The sequence below is a fragment of the Corythoichthys intestinalis genome, chromosome 21 (assembly GCF_030265065.1).
Source record: "Corythoichthys intestinalis isolate RoL2023-P3 chromosome 21, ASM3026506v1, whole genome shotgun sequence".
Classification (NCBI taxonomy): Eukaryota; Metazoa; Chordata; class Actinopteri; order Syngnathiformes; family Syngnathidae; genus Corythoichthys; species Corythoichthys intestinalis.
Window position 1 is genome coordinate 24,623,618 of NC_080415.1, and position 18,120 is coordinate 24,641,737.

Genomic DNA, 18,120 nt, shown 5'->3' on the forward strand with positions numbered 1-18,120 from the left:
ATAACGAACGGAGGAAAAAAACGTAATGCATGAAAAACGTACAGAATTTGAACGTAACGTACAGCGTACACATTTAAAGTGCCTGTGACACGAAAAAGCATGTTTATTTCATAATACACGCGGTATTTTATGCCCCTGAATGATATGGACCGCTTGGATGTGTGTGGAAGCGATCGCTATTTTTATTTAGTTTTTTGAATCCCGCGCCATGAAAATGAGTGACTTCCGGCTTCGGTCTTGCATTGAGGAGGAGGGCGCTGTGACGTGTATGGTAGAAGACGTCCTCTTCACGCTACAGTGAACTGTTGTGTATGAGGACGAAGGATTCAGCTGATTTTTGCGGATTAATATGTTTATTTTTCGCATCACGCCAGCCAAACGGCTGCAGAAAAATCATTCTGTATGAGGGAGAGGCGTATGCGCCTTTTTGGAGTTTCAAAAGGTTCCCATTCACCGTGGATATTGGCCAAGCCCTACTACTGTGGGACCATTGGACTTACGAGGAAGTGAGTAAACATCTTGTTTTGTATTATGTCAAATACGAATACAGCGATTACAAAGTAAACACTACAAACTTCCTTTAAATAAAGGACTACTTACGTTTGATCATTGATAGGCATGTAAAAAGCTCTCCTAATGCTCATTAGCAGCAGCACGTTAGCTCCACAACAACTCCGGCCTCCCTCCTCCAGGAACTAACTGTAAATTGCTCTCCGCCGGGCGGTTTGCCGATCCACGAAAACAATCGACAACCGGGTCGTCATGTCAAATAATCCAGGCTAGTTATGTGTGATTTTCCGCTTCGAAGACTTTGAAACATCACTCGGTCCGGGTTAGCATGTCGGCTAGCTGTCACGCCTTCTGGTTTGTTTACATTCTCCGAAGCCGGGGAAGGGAAATGACATATGTCCGATTTAGGTGTCATAAAATATCGTTCGGGAGGTGCGACAGTAAAGGTGAAGTCGACAGTTTTGACCATTATGGAGTCATTTTGCCATGTCGTCCTGAATAAATGCATTCTTATTATTTCATATTCCATTCAGCACAAGACTGTTATCTGTCATGACCATGCCATTTATTTAGCAATTGGGGAAAATACTTGGATAAAAAGAATATCCTGTAAAAATATTGAAGTAAAGAGACAAAAACACTGACATTTTGCCGCTCTCTTCGTCGCGTTTTCCTCGTTGTGAATAGTTCCCGCTTGATGGGCTGACTGGTCCTTCTCAAGCCATTTATATAGTTATTGGGGAAAAAATACTTGGATAAAAAGAATATCCTGTAAAAATATTGGAGTAGAGAGACTGAAACAATGACATTTTGCGGCTCTCTTCGTCGCGTTTTCCCCGTTCTGAATAATTCCCCCTCAATGGGCTGAATGGTAAAACTGATGAGCCCAGTCTACCGCTGACGTCATCCACCTGTTGGGGACGCTAAAGCCCTATAATGGTAGGCGTGGCTAATCGGCAGATTAAAAGACTAATTTCTCGTCATCTGTGCTTTGCTAAATTGTTGTATATAGTCGAATCGTCTCAAAATATGATTCTAATTCACATAATAATGCCATTTAAGACTTTTTTTCTCGTGTCATATGCTCTTTAAAAATCAGTGCTCACTTGTACAAATTACGCCGAGACCGTACAACTTGACAAAGCTTCATTGCTTCAAGAAGCTTCATTTGGCCATCACTACTCCCATGGGGGAGACAGTCAAACTCTTCAGACACCTGCTGTCAACACTGTTGTCGTGCAACATGCTTCCTAACATGCATTGCAGCACTACAGATGTAAATAACAATCAAACTCATGTTCTGTTCTCAAGAGACGTGATTTTTTCCCCCCAAAAGACGTCACTGTCGCCTCCGCGATCAGGGATGTTTTCTGCTAATTTTGGGAGTTTCAAATTAGGTTTCCACACTAAATGTAGGCCTACAGAGATCAAACCCATATAACACTACTAGGAACCAGCGTTGTTAATAACGGCGTTACAATATAACGGCGTTATTTTTTTCAGTAGTGGGTAATCTAATTAATTACTTTTCTCATCTTGGCAACGCCGTTACCGTTACTGAGGACGGAAAGGAATGCGTTACTATGCGTTACTATATTGGTCGAAAAGTCTGAGGGAGACGGACTCACCGAGACGACAAAGCAGGAGTGGGGAGGAGGCAAGAAAGTTGTGACGCCGAGCAAACGTGATGCTAGGTAGCTCCAATAATACCTGTTGTAGCCGATAGCGTACAAACTACGCCCGCATGTTATGGTAGATATGGTAGACATGGTAGATATCACATGTACTGTATATAGATATAACTAGATGCAAAATGACAGACACGGCACTAGATGCGTTAGTAAACAGCCGCCATCTTAAAGCAGTACTTTTTAGGACGGCTCTGTTGTAGAGAACCTTCCTAGCGAACCTAAGTAACTTTTTATTAAAATACTTCTAAATCGGCAAAATCTTGACTTGAATCTATCTTTAAATGATGACACAGTTTTAAAACTTTCATGTATCGAAAGTAGAGAGAAGGGAACTAATGCAATAATGGGAGCAGTTTTAACAACTTTTAACAGTTGATTCAGGGTAAAGGGTAAATTAGGGTAAAGAATTGAGCTCGGGCCAATTGTACCAAAAACCTTCACAAAAAACTTTACATAGTGTGGCCAATGTTTTTTTTTTTTGTTTTTGTTTTTTTTTTTTTGAGGAAAAAAAAAAGTAATTATCACCAATTACTTTGCCAAGTAATTAATTACTCTTACATTCAGGTAATTGAGTTATTAACGCAACTACTTTTTGGGAGAAGTAATTTGTAACTACTGTATAATTAATTACTTTTTTTCAGTAAGATTAACAACACTGCTAGGACAAAGTACAACTGTTTAAAATTTTGTCAATATCCTCCCAGCCGTTTCAGAGTTCATATGGAACGAACACGCACACAGACACACACACCCACACACATACACATACAAAGATCCATTTATATATGGCGGAAAACACTCAGGTGACTTGAAGTTCCTTGAAGTTGCCAATTTGGCCAAATTTCAAAACTGTCCGATATGCATGTGTGATACATCACTGGAAAGCTTAAAATCTCAATTTTCTGGAGGAAGAATTTTTTTGTACAGGAGGGCATTTTATTTATTTATTTTTTTTTTATGTTTTTTAAACAGCAAAACCCTATATGGAGGTGAGAGCACGCGAGAGCAGAAATACAGACGCCATGACTTTAACGAGATATTATCGCGTAATTACCTTGTTTTGATCCAAAAACTCCATGTTGCATGGATCACTGAGTATAAAGACACAGCTGTGAATGGCCACAGCTGGATTTTTTTGGGATTTTATGGGTGAAACATGGTAAGATAACAAAGGTCGCGATGCAGAAAGAGTGGCCGAGATTTTCTTTTTCATAAATTTACCCTTTTAAACTTTTTTTCCCCAATTTTTCTTTGTTTGGATCGATTATTTATCATCCAATATATTGGGGAAAATGAGACGGTAACAAAAAAAATACAATTTAGCGATAGTTATGAAGTAGATATCCGTGACTTTTTTACAGACGCTATTTTTCTTATTGTGACGTAATTTGCTTAAAAGTTTAAAATATGCGAGAAGTCGTTTTTTTTTTTCTCTTTCTCTCTTTTTTTTTTTAAACAAAATCTTAAACACAATGACATTTTGAATAATGAATATAATTACGAACCTTGTTTTCATGGCTGGGTTGAAAACAAAAACGGGGGTTTCCAGGGTAAAACAGGCAAATTAAAAATTGTTTGGGGGCTTAATGCGCCATGAATCTGCTATGGCAGCATATAGACATATTGTTCTATCAAACACAACAATTGTTTTGGCTTAAAATAAAGCAGTTTGTTTTAAAGAGGAGTGCAAGAGCAGAAACTGCTTTTTCAGTCTTGTCTGTGTTTTCCGCCATATATAACTTTGGATAAGGTGACAAGAATTGTGTTGGGGGGAAAAAAATTCATTAAGTGTCATAAGACAAAACACACAAAAGGTTATCTAAAGAAAAGTTTCATTCATTCGTTTTCCGAGCCGCTTATCCTCCCAGGGGTGATGGGGTTAAGAAAAGTTTTACAGTAATTTTAAAGCTTTAAAAAAATTCCTCCAGGACGAAAATTTTATTACTTTTTCAAAGAAAAGCTTTGAGAAAATATGATTTATAAGTTCTGAGAAAAAGATGTAGTTATGCAATTTTTTGCCGTGTTGTATCTTATGTATGCCACTAGAAAATGTTTTGTAAAATTTAATGTGTGATTTTACAAGAGGTTTGACAGAACTTATGAGAATGAACAGCAAAAAAATAATAATAATAATAAAGAAATGAGAGGGAAAGAACTTAAAATATCGACAAAAAAGTTGTGCAGCTACAAGGAAAGTTATAATTGTGCAATGTTTGATTTTTTTTTTTTTTTTTTTTGCAAAACTGTGAAACGTTGCATTGTTGTGTCTTGATGCCACAAGAAAATAATCGTTCGAGAAATAAAATGTGCTAAGTTACGGAAAGTGACGTTGGAAGTGATGAGGAACAACGGCAATAAAGAAGTAAATAAGAAAAAACGTGAAGCAACAACCATAGACTTCATATTCTATTGACCGGGCGCGGGGCCGATTCATGGGAGGCCTATCTCCATCAAAGCTCACCGAGTGGAAACACATACAAAGAGCGTTTTTCGTTGAAAATTCTTGTGAATAAATGCTTAAATCCTTGAATTCTTTATAGATATGGACGTAAAACAGTCTCAATTCTTGGTTGAAAGCAAAAAAAAAACGTGCTGGTATCATTTATTTTACGTAAATATTGGGAACCATGAGGCTAGTCGGTAAGGAAATTAGTGGCCGCCGAATGTTAACAAAGAGCTTTTTCCGTTGAAAATTCTTGTGAATAAATGCTTAAATCCCTGAATTCTTTATAAATATGGCTGTAAAACAGTGTCGATTCTTGGTTGAAAGGAAAAAAAAAAAAAACGTGCAGGTAGCATTTATTTTAAGTAAATATTGCGAACTATGAGGCTAATCAGAAAGGAAATTAGCGGCCGGCAAATGTAAACAAAGAGCTATTTCCGTTGAAAATTCTTGTGAATAATTAGGGCTGTCAGATTTATCGTGTTAACGGGCGGTAATTAATTTTTTTTTAATGAATCACGTTAAAATGTTTAATGTACTTAACGCATGCGCGGAAGGACCCACTCACGCATTGCCGCAAACAGACTACAATGGCGTCGTTTTATCTACCGTATTGGCCCAAATATAAGACGGACCTGATTATAAGATCCAAGATCTGTCATAACAGAACATCGCTTCAATGATATCTGGCGTCATCTAACGTTGTGAATGGGTATAATGTCTAGACCGCAAATATAAAACGACCCACTCTTTTTCAAACTTATTTCAAAGCAAAAAACACTATCTTATATTCAGGCCAATACGGTATATGGCGAGTTAAGAGGCAGAGACAATAGAGAGGAGTGGACATAGGCATTCATTGGGACCGCGCTATTTATTGGCAAAAGCTTTAGCATCTTTTCCACAACAATTACATCTATTGTGGCGAGCGATGAGGGGTAGAATGACAGGAGATGATCTTTTTCTTAACACCCTGTATTGAACACAACGCAGAGAAGATATACCATTTGCAGCCACCACTGACAGTCATGGTTGCCCAACTTCCCATCATGCATTTGGGCAGAACAGTTAAGTTGCTACAGTATCATTTACTGACAGCACAACAAAAATATTATTCATATCTCTCAAAAAAATTAAAATTAATGTTCACAAAAAGAAAAGCGCTCAGTGCAAAGAGAACTGGCACTCCCAATCAAAATAGCTATGCAGAATAATGCTCAGACTTTGATAAAACTATTCAAACATTTCGTTTAGCCTCAGTTTCCTGTTCTTAGCTGAAAGGAGTGGCACCCGGCGTGGTCTTCTGCTGCTGTAGCCCATCTGCCTCAAAGTTCGACGTACTGTGCATTCAGAGATGCTCTTCTGCCTACCTTGGTTGTAACAGGTGGTTATTTGAGTCACTTGCCACGTTTACATGGAGCCAAATATTCCAATTACAATCGGAATATTTGCTCAAACCGAATAAATGTGTTCCATATAAACACCTCATTCGGAATGAACAGGCCCAAACCGAATGGAATTTCATTCCGATTCACAGGGGTGGAATATTCCTTTTCCCAAACCGATTAGAAGTAAAATTATATCATGTAAACAGGGAAGCGGAATGGTGTCTGGTTGCGTTCTTTCTGCACATGCTCCGTACTGACGTGGTGACATCACTTGGTGACGTAAGTAACGTCACTTGCAACATGACTTCCAAGCACAGCGCACCTAATTGGAGTCCGGCGGAAAGATTGTATTTAATTCAAACTTTAAAAGAATTGAATATAACTGCTCGCTTAGACGGGCGTAAAACGAGGAACAGTGAACTATTTTAAAAAGTTCACGAGAGGTTACACGAAGCCAGAATAGACCGGAGCGTTGACCAGATTAGAAATCGGTGGAAAACGCTGACAACCGGCTACTACAAGGCAAAAGAGCAAAACAGCAGAAGCAGATACGACCCCACAAACACAACAAGTGGGTTAAAGTTAAAACAGCAGCACTCTGACGATCGATCTCCATGTTTTGCAACGTGACGCTTTATTTTGATTAATCTGCGCATGTCAGACGGCAGTTGTCAAACGTCCTTTCGGAATAAAGGCAGACACATGTAAACGATGGATCGGAATAGATGAAGTGACATGTGACAACAGCTGATCTGAAATTTCCATTCGGAATGATTTGAATCGGTATGAATAAAAGTCAGCATGTAAACGTGGCTACTGTTGCCTTTCTATCAGCTCGAACCAGTCTGGCCATTCTCCTCTGAACTCTGGCATCAACAAGGCATTTCCACCCACAGAACTGCCTAATACTGCCTACCTAATAAAGTGGCCGGTGAGTGTATATCCGTCTTGTCTTATATCATCATTCCAACAATAATTTACAGAAAAATATGGCATATTTTAGAGATGGTTTTAATTGCGTTTAATTACGATTAATTAATTTTTAAGCTTTGATTAACTCGATTAAAAATTTTAATGTTTGACAGCCCTAGAATAAATGCTTAAATCCCTGAATCCTTTATAGATATGGACGTAAAACAGTCTCGATTCTTGGTTAAAAGCAAATAAAAACAAAACGAGCAGTTAACATTTATTTTACGTAAATATTGCTAAGTATAATGCCAATGCTGTAGCGGCTCATTTCTCCCGTTGATTTTTTTCACAACAAAATGCATGCATGGTACGAAAAATATATTAATTACCTTGACTCTTGGAACCAATCACTCCTGAGACAGTCCTGCCTGTTTTTATGTGGTACAGGTTTGGTACTTTTTCAACATAAATCCGGCTTGGATTGCTGCATGTGTCGCTGCGACCAACTGCAAACAACTGTAGTGGATTGTGGAATGGCCCCCTACTTGAAGGTGTGGCGCACTGAAGGTCGAATCTGACCCGTCAATATCATTATGAAGTCTATGTTTACAACAAGGAAAAACGTAAAGATTTGATGCAAAAAGTTGCACAGCCACGAGAAAAACGTTTGTAACAAAGAAATACAAAACATAACCATGTGACTACTCGTAGCTTGTTACGAGTTTAAAAACATCTTGCCACAAGAGTTTTTTGGTCGACCGCGTGATCATTCATCAAGCGGGCAACAAAGCTACACTACCATTTGCATCGCACTTGTTTTTTGGACTGCCGCGTAACAGATGAACTATTGCGGTAGGAAAAGATTAAACAGCGAGTGAGCGCAGCGTAGCCTCAATGTGAATGGGCGGCCCCTGACAGACATTTTATCAGTAAACCAATTAACATGATTTATGGCTGGGGGGTAACCATGGGACTGGGGTCATAAATACAAAAAAAAAGGGGAGGTGGGGGAGCACGTTTGAGATGCTATCGCAGTCGTCCATTGCGCTTTGCTGGCATGCAGTCGGCTCGCATTTTGTAAATGCGGCTACTGTGCAAGGCGGGTCAGGAGTTCAAAGACTGGGGGGCGTCAACTCCTGACCCCCCTAATGTAAGGGCTAAGCAATAGACCCTTCTTATCAGGTGCTTGTCAGAGAAAAGTGCATTTGGCGTATCGTCTGGGAAGAAAATTACCTTCAAGTAGATTATTCAAGCCATGGGAGGTCACGCGTCGTAGTTCTGCTTTGGCTCGGCGGTTACCTCGACTTGCGAGTGTCCCGTTTCGTAAATCTCTGTCAAAAACAAAAGAACAAAAGGATTTAAAAATAAACCACAAAATTGTAATTTGTGTCTAAGTCGCTGAGTCATGAGAACACGCTGAGTGTGGAATTTGGGCCTTTCCCGCGATTTCACAGCCACTCTTTGCTCAACAGAGATTTACTGTTTCCCAAAAACATGTTAATTGGCTTCAACTCGAGAAGAGGAGAAAAGGAGCATACGTGTTAAAATGTCATTTCAAATATATTTTCATTTTGCGATGAACACTTACAGTCTGATTGATGATGATAAACATCCAGTCATGTGGCTATGTTAGAATAGAATAAAATAGGTCTTTATTGTCATTGTCAACAACAGAATAAAAAAATAAAAAAATATATGCTCAAGAGCTATAAGTGCATAATTATAGCTTACTTAGACTGAAATATGTACATGACGGAAATAGTGCAATGCTGTCCTAATTTTAGCAGCGTCCTTTTAAGGTGAATTTATAGCAACACTAGGTAACTTTTCAAACTTTAAAAAATATTTTCATAACATTTGTGATGATATGTCGACTAACAACTAGTTGAATGACTCCTCTTTTATATCTTGAGGGGGTCTGTATCGCTTTTACCGACACTAATTTTGAGGAGGGTGACAGGAACCATGCTACACACACAAAAAAAAAAATAGAAATGTGCTGACTGCTTTACGGCATACGTCACTTCCCCCTTTCCCCGTTCATTAGAGAGAGATGGAAGTCGATGCTAATGCTTTTGTGCTAATTCTGCAATAATAATAATAAAGGCAGAGCAACAAAACAGACAAATGTTTAGTCAGAGGAAGAAAAACAAAGGGAGGCTACCAGGATATACAGAATAAACATTGGCCGTGATGACCCCCCCCACCCCCCCGTCCCGCCCCCGACCGAATTCGTCAGCATTGGCGAGTTTGGGTGGAGTGGGGCGCTTAGCCACACTAAGCCACATGGTTGCCAACCGTCACATGCTATTGTTTAGCAACAACTGGATTCATTAACTTATTACCGTATTGGCCCGAATATAAGACGGCCCTGATTATAAGACGACCCCCTCTTTTTCCAGACTCAAGTTTGAAAAAAAGACTTTTTGATCACCAAATTAATTTTTATACAGACAATAATTACAGTACATCCTAAAAAAATGAAACCCTATAACAATATATTTGAGAGAAAAAGCATGTTATTTTGCCTCATTCACATCTTAATATCTGAACATTTAAATTTGTAAACTAAAGTGATATCACTTTCGTAAATGAATGGCTTCTGGTTTTTGAAATGTAAATAAACCAATCTATTGTGATAAAACAACAAAATTGCAATAACTGCATTAACCATCAAAGTGAAGTCTAACTGTAACTGTAGTCTTGAAACAAATCTGAATAAGGAAAAACATTGCAATACAATAATGCAAACTGGTTAAACTTGAGAGTAGCTGAGATCTGTCATGACAGAACATCGCTTCAATGATATCTGGCGCCATCTAGCGTCGTGAATGGGGAGAGTAGCTGAGATCTATCATGACAGAGCATCGCTTCAATGATATCTGGCGTCGTGAATGGGTATAATTTCTAGACCGCGAATATAAGACGACACCCTCTTTATCATTCTTATTTCAATACAAAAAACACCGTCTTATATTCGGGCCAATACGGTACTATTGATCCCTTACACAGCCGCTGGAAAAAGAAATGTTATTTAATCAATCTGCAGGCGACCATCATGTTTTACAACACTATCCGTGTGTGCGCTGATCCACATGGGAAACACTGCGCTGGTCCTCATGGGAAACGCAGTCTTCCTTAGAGCAAAAAAACTACAGTTTTTGTCCATCGGCGTCGCTAAAATCAACAAAAACTGAAGTTACCAAGTGTTGCTTTAAATGAGTTTGTCACTAGTAGACGTCCAAGCCACTTGATCGGACGAATGAGGAAACGCTGCGCTGGTCCTCATGAGAAACGCAGTCTTCCTTCAGGCAAAACACTACCATTTGTGTCCATTGGTGTCGCTAAAATCGACCAAAACGGAAAAGTTATCAAGTGCTGCTTAATTAGTTTCTCACTAGTAGACGTCGAAGCCATTTGCTCGAACGAATGAACTTAGTTCATTTGCTGTCTGTAAAATATTTATGTCACACTGCTGTTGCCATAGTTGTGTGCTTCATGTTGGTGTGGTATTACGGTAAAAAGACACCTAAGTGATCAGTTGTGTGCACATGTGATGAGAAGCACACTGAATAAAGAAGTGTTGTTCCACTCAATTCTCGGCCTTAAATGTACTTAGATTGAGGAAGTACATAACAAAAAGTGGTCGCTGTCAGCCTTTGCGGTTCAAATGAATTGGACGTTTATTCCCATCAATGTCCAGGGGCGGATCTAGAAATTATTAATGGGGAGCCTAAAGGGCTGCAAGAACTGTTTGAGAGTGGCGCATGTTTCATGATTAGAGATCGACCGATATGGGTTTTTCAGGACCGATGCTGATTATTAGTGGTAAGCAGGGTCTAAAAAAAACTGAGTAATTCAAACACAGAACTTCATTAAAATGCCTAAACCATCTTTGTTGTAACACACAACTACAAAAAAAAAAAAAAAAGCTCCAGAAGTGCCTGAATTTCTGAGACTCAGAAACATGTCTTATAAAGTTGAGAAAAGTGTTGTTTCAAAAAAATAAAATAAATAAAAAAATAAAAATAAAAAAAGTTTTAAACATGTTACGGTTACGTAGAAAAATGTTTGTCTTTATTCAATGCTTCATTGAGTGAGTCCACTCAAATGCGCTCACCAGGGCCAGCCCAGGCCATTTGGGGGCCCTAAGCAAAATAATGCCAAGGGGCCCATATTTTTGGCCCACCATTTCGTCACAGTGTACTGTCAAACCCATACATGCAATCTAACCCATACGTCCATATTTTGTATATTAATCAGATTTTGTTGCACTGCGTACTTCAAACTTCTCACCCCAAATGATTGTCAGTACTTACAGTAGATAGCGCCAAACCTTTTTCTAAAAGAGGAAAAGTTAAGGAAGAACTTTTATTTTTTAAGCTTGAAATTAAGTATCAAAACTCACAAAAGTTAACTAAAGCAAACTGTAGTAAACAAAATAAAATATAAATTAAACAATTGCCAGATTGGGGACCCCCTAGTGGTCAGGGACCCTAAGCAGCTGCATAGTCTGCGTTTAGGCTGGGCCGGCCCTGGCACTCACTGCTGAGAACAGCCGCACACACACACAGAATGAGTTGCCACAGCATACTGGTGTTTAAGCTGATTGACGATGATTGACATACTCGGCGTCTTTGAAGGTGGCGCCGCCAAGCTCTTTTGGCAAGATCAAAACTTCAACGCCTGTCAGTCATCGTTAACTTTAACAAGCAAAACTTACAGTGGACTGCTGACCAAGAAAAGCAGCAGGAAGGAGAGTGAGGCTGTACAAGCATGAAGCAAAAAAAAATCATATTCAAAATTAAAAACCCGATCCTTTTTACCCGATTCCGATCCTCTAAAAAAATGGCGCAATCCCTAGTCCTTATCCCTAGTTTTAAATTGACATTTTCATATCGGCCGGTCGGATTTAAAAAAAAAAAAAACGTCAAATTTCCAAATATCGGCCCGATATATCTGTCTATTTCTTTTCATGATGGTACAATACATCATCAACTCTTTGGCCAATGATACGATATTCTGCAACTATTCAATTCAAAGGCCTCCAATTACTGTAATTTAAGACAAAAATTATGAAGACATTTAATACAATCGGTTCCAATTTATGTAAAGCAATAAAAAATACAAATCAGTTTTGATATGTACGAATTTTTTTTTTTTTTTTTATAAAACGGAAAATCGAAATTATATTCATTTTACATTTTAATCGAATTACATTCAATCGTGTCTACATAAACATCATAATCAATAATAATCATAATCATCATCAATTTATCGCTTTGTAATCGATACATTGATCCACATCAATTTATTGTAACACTCTTAGTGTCAACATATGGCACATGTACACATATTTAATCAGAGTTTGCCAAGTATGTAGTGTGTTAGTGTATGTAGACACTACAGTATGGCCCAAGTGATATTTATGATACATAAAAGCTTCATACAATCTTTTTTGTTTTTATTGAAAGGATCCTCAATGACACCACAATTTAATCGGTGGCAGTCAAATTGACCGGATCTTTTTTTTTTTTTTCATCGGGTCCGACTAGGGTTGCAATCCTGCCTTTTACTGTCACCCCACGCCACCCTGGTATATCTGCCCCTGTCAATGGCAGCCGATTGAAGGGAATGAATATAAAAGTCTCCACAGCATGTCAATATGTAATTGGAAATTTTTACTCTGCAAATGAGCTCATTCGCATGCTTGTCAATGACGAGAATGATCAATAGCATTTCTTGTGCGACTCTTCATTTACTTAATGGAACGCTCCGGATGAGATATGGTGGCATTAAAGCCTAACGTGGCATCTTCCACCTGCCCGCTAATCCGCATTCGGCTGATAAATGTCGATAAAGTCACTCGACGGATATTAAAAGCAGCCTGGAGCGAGCGTCTACGTCTACGTCGCTGCCTTTTTACGGCCATCATGAGCTCCTTACTCCTGCCTAGCGATCGGCCACATAATTCATCACATCCGAGTGACTGGATGATGACGTCGGTGAGGCTGAATCACAACAGGAAGTGCACTTTAGGCTTTCAAATTATAACTCCAACTACAGTTTACCAATTTTTTGAGTTAGCCAGCATGCAAAAATGACTTTTTGCAGCCCACCTCCTGCATATAATAGTGGGCAAGTTGTGTGTGATGACGGGCATCGGTGGGGACGCGTGTAAATCAATTAGAATCGATCGTAGCAATGCAGCCGGAACGCATGCACAATCATGGATTAAACAATTAGGTAACAGGCAGCATCCATCAAAACGGTCAATTCCATTTGATGAAACTCAACAGAGCTCCATTGGCGTGCTTTGTTTACTTTTTTTTATTGTGGGGATGTTTTGCTTAGCTCCTCATGTATAAAAATTTAGGGGTGTAGCGGTACACAAAAATCTCAGTTCGGTACGTACCTCGGTTTTGAGGTCACAGTTCGGTTCATTTTTGGTACAGTAAGAAAACAAAATGCAAAAAATAAATGTGCTAGTTGTTTATTACACACTTTTGTGCTTTCAGCAAGGGGAACATTAGCCTATACAAAGCTAGAATTCTGCTAAAAAAGTAGCGGGTATTTGAAGATAATAATCCAACAACAATTTGCCTTTCAGATCCCGCATATTGGTCAGTTTTCTTTCTGAAAGAAAGAAAAGAGAAGTCCTGTGCTAAAGAAAAAGCAATCCCAATGACAAAGATTTTAACATGTATTTTACAAATGAAATGCCTCAATGAATCATTTTTTTTCTCATGAATGGTTTTCAAAAGCTTTATTGGTGGATTTTCTCAAGTGAAAGCGCCACGCAGAAATTAATAAATTTAATTGTGTAAGCAGGATCTGTGTATTATTCTTATTATTCAATTACAGGTGTTTTAGCTCATTTCAATTTATTTTATTTAAATGGGCTATTATTTATTTTATTATGTGTTTATATTTTACAAATGTGATTTAGTATTCATTTACATTGTATGTTTTATGTTGTATAACTTTAGTTCTTATGTGAATATTAGTTCCTACTTGTTTTGTTGTGGTAGGAGGGTTTTGAATGGAACACCGGGCTGTGTTGGTCATTATTATTACAGCAGAAAACAACAAAGACAAGTCAACTGTGCCCCGATCTACCACTCAAGAGATCTGATGGACTCAAAAAGTGGGTTACGATTGCATATTAGTTTGAAAATCGACCGGATCCACCATATTTTTACACAAGTGACTTCCGGTCTGCCCGATCCTAGCTACCGGTAGTAGTATTGACGCAGGAGGGCCGCGTCTCGCGTCAAATAATAAACTCTGCCGTTCTTTTTGTGTGCGTCGCGTTGCGCCGCTTCTGGGACGCGTCTAACACGTGGCCGCACTGCGACTGGTGTGCATTGGCTGATTAACTTTAACGCCCGCGTTTCACTGCGTTCTCGCAGCCGCCACGTTGTCGCGCCGTTGACGTTTCTGGGTTATACTGTCCTCCCATGTTGGTCCTCATTACAGTAAAGAAGACGGAGTAAATATAATCCACACAAAGAAACTGTAATCCGATCGACTCACAGCCTCGAAAAGTAAGGGTTACATTAGGTCAAACTCATTCGGTACTTCTCCGTTCTGAACCGAGCACCCCGTACCGAAACGGTTCAATACAAATTCATGTACCGTTACACCCCTAATAAAATTCCTATTTTCTTGTCTGTCGTGACGCAGCCCACAAGCTTTGATCTATTCTCACAGTTCCAACTTTGAAACTATGCATATGCCGGTATGATATTCTGACAGTATGATAACCTTAAGCCAAAATATCACGGTATCAGAGTATTGCAATTACAGCTCTAAAATGTGTTACTTTGAGATATCTGGGTTTGGGGAAAAAAAAAAAAAAAAAAACTTTTTTCAATTGAATAGGATTTTTTTTTTCTCAAAACATTATGGCAAGCCCTAACCCTAACCCAAGTTAAAATAAAAAAAAAAAAAACATTTTATAAAGAAAATTAAAATAAATGCAGTCCTTTACGTTAGCCTAAACCCACAGCCACAACTCAACATTATCATTATCAGAACAAAAATAATTTATTTTCCATAAAAAGCATGTGTGTATGACTCGTATCATGTTTACATTTTACACACTCTCTTTCTCAACACAGACAGTTGCCAGAGAGAAAAAAACCCCACAAATTTTACCACCGCTAGACACACTAAGCACGCTTGATTTAACTCTCGTAGCTGGTGGGAAACGTTTATGACAGAGTTTACCAACTGTTAAATCTGTGTAAATGCGAAATCATATTAAAGGTATTGCCTCCTCGGCAGCCACCCTCCGCAAACATGTTTTACATGTAGGTTGGCTCTCCTCCTCTAAGCCACTTTTCTGTAGCCGAAGTATTCCCACACCAGCAATTTTGTTTTCCTTGATGGGGGAAAAAGTTCGGGAGTTTCACCTCCTCCAGCATCGTGTAGCTGACTCACTGACACTGAGCAACAACCAGTGGGGGAAGGTTGAGCCTTACAGCTGCAAGCGAAGGATTTCTCCATGCATTTTGGGACATGAACAATAGGGCTTCTACACACAGTAAGATCTGCTTTCTTATCTTGGCCAGAGAGAATATGCAATGTTGCTTTAGCGTTGAAAGGTCTGTGCTGTGTGATCATGACACACTTAATGTAAAGGCTGATTTATGCTTCTGCGTTCGACAGGAGCTGTCATTGCGTATTCGAAGTTCTACGTCAGGGGAACACGTTCCTCTGTAATTCACTGCCATGCCACTAGAGGGGTGTGGCTTTGTCTTTTACTGTTTTGGGGGACTCGTCGAATATCTTTAGTTTTCCTCCGGTCATTCAGAGCAATGGCAAAGGAGATGGAACACGTGTACTGTATTTGCAGCGGCAGCTAATCAACATTGAACAACAAATGTTTTTAATACAAATGTCGAAGTGTAGGTGACACAGAAGACGTTTTCGAATGTTTGAAAACGACGGTGTTGTTGTTGTTGTGAACCGGAAACAACGTTCCGAGTGGACCAATCACAGTCCTTAGACATTCGCATAGGATTTTTTGGAGGTGCATGTCTGGCTACGGCGTAGGGGCGCCGTCACCGCCACACAGAGGCATAAATCAGCCTTAACTCGTAATGTTAGCATAGCATTTGTGTTAGCGTTAGCCCAATGCTAACGACGAGAGACCTCTCTGACAACTTTTTTTTTTTTTTAACATACAGTTCGGGCCTTCATGTGGGTATAATTAATTGAAAAGTTGGAGTTCTCCTTCTAGACGCTAGAATATGTGCCCGTCTGTCAATGTTCATCCGAAATAGTTTGAAACCTTTATTTATTTATTTTTGGAGTAAAAATGCATAATTTTACAAACGAAAACATTTTTAGTAAACGGAGACTAAAACGAGACGAAGACAAACACATTTTGAATGATTAAAATATGACTAGCCCTGCGATTGGCTGGCAACCAATTCAGGGTGTCCCCTGCCTACTGCCCGAAGTTAGCTGGGATAGGCTCCAGCACCTCCGCGACCCTCGTGAGGAATAAGCGGCATGGAAAATGAATGAAAAAAAAAAAAAATATGACTAAGGCTACGTTCATACTACAGGTCTTAATGCACGAATCCGATTTTTTCGTGTTTTTCCGACTCGAGTGAGGCATTTACTTGACGGTCTGAACGTGACAAGTCGCATAGAACGGGACCATTTCAAATCCGATCTGGGTCACTTTCGTATGTGGTCTAAATCCGATCTGGGCCACATTTTTCCAGACTGTCGCGGCGGTCTGTACTGTCCAGTCCCGCAAATCGGATATAATGCAGCAATTACGTCATCAAATAGCAAGAGAGTCGTTACCGTAGCGATGCACCTGTGCGTTATTAGCGCCTAGCTTGCAGTGAACACGGCTTTTGAGGAAGGGCTGAGCTTGACAACAGTCATAAAAAATAAAAATGGGTTGAGGATAAGCCTGAGAATGCTCAGTTTTCTCTCTGTTCCAAGTGAGCAATATTTCAACATTGCCTCCACGGCCGAGAGTCGGGACAAACTGCCCGTATGTGTGTGTGACGTGCACGGACAGTGCGTGCATGCTATCGATCCATATAAACTTTGAATATAAGCCTAAACAGGGATTATTTATGTCTGTTATTTGTGTCCACCTTTTGAAAAGCAAAATATGATATCCCTGGAATGACAGATGACGTCTGTCATTTGTTTTGATGGTTCTGCGCATGCGGGTCTTCTTGCTTAGCGCGTGTCGGACTGCGAATTAGTGCGCATGCGTAATACTTGAACGGTCTCAATGGATAAAGGCAGTCTGAACGGGCACGCCAAAAAAACGGATATGACAAAAAATCGGATTAGTGCATTTAGACCTGTAGTATGAACGTAGCCTAAGATTAATAAGTATTATCATTCAAAGGCTAAGACGAAAGTTAAAAAGGCAGTCAAAAAACAACACCGATAGGAAGTAACTAAAAATCTACTGGAAGTGACCCATTGGAGGGAAAAGGATCCCCACATGTTCTAGTATTCTTATTAAAGTGACTGAAGTGATGGAAATTGATGCAACAACAGTTACAGCATGGAAAAGCAGAGATAGTATTACAAAAGGAAATCAAGAGAATATAAAATTTTCCTGTGGTTTATGAACAGTAGCTAAGAGAGGTATAATAGCTGTGATTATGCTGTTCTTATTCAGTCCACTGACAGCCTGGAAGTGGGATCCGGTCCAGCTCGACAGGTGTCAAAATAATCGAGGAAGCAATTGGAAAGGCTGCTGAACCACCACCCCACTCCAGATTCCGTATGAAAAAATTACTCCAGTTAGAAGTTGAGCGAGCGTTAACTGACCTGTCTCTTTTGATAAATAGGCAAAAAAGAGGAGGCGGATGGAGATCGAGAGAGCACATTTTTGCACTTTTGAGAGTAAAAGGAAAAATTATGCCTATGATTAATTCAATGTCTATGTCACAAAGAACAAATAAATATGACCTCAGGTATTGAAAGAGCCAGATTTTTATGATATATATGTTTTAAATAGTGCTGTCAAATTTATCGCGTTAACGGACAGTAATTACATTTCTGTAATTAATCACGTTAAAATATTTTACGCATTTAACGCATGCGCGGAATGACCCGCTCATGCATTGCCTCAAACACATTACAATGACGCCGTTTTTTGCACATTGCGAGCTAAGAGGCAGAG

The 18,120-nt window shown here is 39.3% G+C and overlaps 1 long non-coding RNA gene across 1 annotated transcript in view; it reads right to left on the reverse strand.

Moving 5' to 3' along the window:
- LOC130909945 (uncharacterized) overlaps positions 1 to 18,120 on the reverse strand; it is a 219,207-nt gene that overhangs the window by 70,586 nt on the left and 130,501 nt on the right. Inside the window, exon 5 of the long non-coding RNA XR_009061810.1 lies at positions 8,178 to 8,275. This is a non-coding gene — a long non-coding RNA (uncharacterized LOC130909945). The remainder of the gene's footprint in view (positions 1 to 8,177; positions 8,276 to 18,120) is intronic.